Source organism: Pundamilia nyererei, unplaced genomic scaffold, assembly GCF_000239375.1.
Source record: "Pundamilia nyererei isolate P.nyererei 1_Seehausen unplaced genomic scaffold, PunNye1.0 scaffold00005, whole genome shotgun sequence".
NCBI lineage: Eukaryota > Metazoa > Chordata > Actinopteri > Cichliformes > Cichlidae > Pundamilia > Pundamilia nyererei.
This window is the reverse complement of record NW_005187406.1, coordinates 3650182-3652714: the sequence shown is the minus strand read 5'-3', so window position 1 is coordinate 3652714 and position 2533 is coordinate 3650182.

The following is a 2533-nucleotide window of genomic DNA, read 5'->3' as shown; positions in this document are numbered from 1 at the left end:
TCCTCTGGTACCCACCAAGGCAAGGGAGCCCAGGTCCATCCAGACCGGGGCCTACGGTAGCAGCACTGCCAAGCCCCACAGGACCCGGGGCAACCCGGGTGCACTTGTATTTGTTACGTAATTCTCTGTCTACCTGCCGCTATGATGTATTTCTGGGTGAATTTAAGAAGACTTTCTCTCACCCAGTTTCTGAGGGAAGTACAGCACAGAGGTTACTGAATCTGTGCCAGGAGCAAAGAAGTGTGGCTGATTATCTGATTGACTTCGATACTGCCGCCGCTGAGGCAGAGTGGTCGGATCAAGCGTTGCAGGGGATTTTCTTGCAGCCAAATAGAAAACTGCTTTTAATATGCCCCTTGGACACTTTGAATACCTGGTAATGCCATTGGAATAGCAATCTTTCAGGGCCCACTGGGATGGCAGCCCCTCCGTATCCTCGGTGGGTGGTGGAAGGGGTTTTGGTGTAGGCTGTGGGGATGGTCTGAGTCGGAGATGGCGGTGATTCCGTCGCAGCACCACACCTTGAGGTGTGATGACGAGATAAGACCTTGGGGTGATGGTCTCCTTGGAGACAACGGCAGGTGTCGCCCAAACCTTCTCCCGGTCCAGCTTGGACTGCATCCCCTGGTCGGAGTGGAGGAAGGGGCTTGGTTCCATGGCGGCCATTGTCGTAGAATGCGTGTTTGGCCTTCTGAAAAGCATCCCTGTTATAAGTGCGAAATCTGTCTCTCTCGCAAAGTTCTGAAACTCAGACCACGAGAACTGAGGGACTTTGCTAGGTTTGGGATCTCTGATGAGGTGGTGAGTGACAAAGGATCACTTCAGTTTCTGAATAAGCTAAGCACTGGTCATGGACGGTAGACGCAGTATTTCCAAGAAACATGAGTAGTAATCCCATATAACAAGGTAGTTATGCCGGTTATGTTCACAGAGGTCAAGAGCTATTCTTTTCAACGGACGATCCGTGTGGAGATAAGCAGCTCCCTTGTCTGTGTTGGCCTCTTACCAGACAGGCATGGCACTGCAGCACTACATCCTTTATCTCGGTGGAGAGTCCCGGCCACCAAACGGATGAATTAACCCTTTCCCTGCACTTGGTGAGGCCTTGGTGCCCGTCGTGTAGTTTGTCTAGAATGGCTGTTCTCTGTGACTTTGGAATAAAAATCCTGCCTCGTATGACTAGGCCTTCGGCCTCCTATAGCTCATTCTTCACCTTCATGTATGCTTTGATGTTTGGTGGCAGACTACCTCCATATACGGCCATTGCTTTTGTATGTATTTAATGACAGTCTGTAGTTCACCATCCGGTGCAGTGGCCGCTTTATTGCTTTCCATTTGGCTTGGAGACACTGGAATGCCCTGTATCACAGTGGCTATGTAGTAGTCCACCTTGCTGTAAGTGCTAGTCTCGTCCTCTACCCGAGTCTGTGGGCTCCGCAACAACGTATCGGTAGAGACAAGCTTTTTGCCAGGTGACATAGAAGGCCTCCGGTTTATACCTCATGAGCTGCACTTGGAGGTGTTGACACCTCAATGGAACATTGTCCTAAGCCCGTAGCTACTGATGTTGGTGGATACCGCTGTGGGTTTGTTGACGTCATAAAAGGCAAGAACAGGTGCTATTGTAAGCGCTCGCTTAATTTTCTCAAAAGCTGCCCGCTGCGGGTGGCCCCAGGTCCAAATGTTCTTGCTTTTGACTAACTCATACAATGGTTGGCATATTGTGGCAAGAACAGGAATATATCTGCTGAGGTAACTGGCCATGCCTAGGACTTGTATAAGTGCTTGCACGTTTTCTGGCGCTGGCAGCTGAAGAATAGCTTTCACTTTCTCAGGGTCTGGCTTGACCCCACAGTGGTCGATCAGGTGCCCCGTGGGAGAAGTCCTTGGATGTTTTCCTCTTTACATGCATCAAATTCACAGTACTCTGAGAGGTCAAACAGGACTCATATAAAACTCTCTGCCTTCTCGCCTGGCCGCTGGACACGTCGGTGAAAACATGCTTTCTCGTGTACAATATTCCTCTGCAGGGAAAAAATACTCGTCAAACTTCCTCATTACGATGGTGATACGTCATGATTTTCATCAGCGGCAAAGGTGAGTGACTTATAAATGTTCTCTCCTTTGTTGCCCATCTTTGGTGCAAGATGCCATAGCTGAGACTGCTAAGCTTTTAGTTGAGAATGTTTTTAGGCTGCACGGCATCCCCGTCGAGATTGTCTCCGAAAGGGGGCCCCAATTCACCTCGCAAGTATGGAAAGTGTTCTGTATTGCCCTATGAGCTAAGCTTTGCTTAAGCTCGGGTTACCATCTACAAACTAACAGGCAAACAGAACGGCTCAACCAAGAATTTGAAACCACTCTCCGTTGTGTTTCCGCTCACAATCCTACGACTTGATCCACTTACCTCTCTGACTTCGTCCACCACAGGTATCTCGCCGTTGGAGGCTTCACTTAAGTACCAGACTGCCTCCTTTATTCACTCCTCCCTCTTTACTGACCTCCATTTGTCAACTATCCCTTACACTCTCTC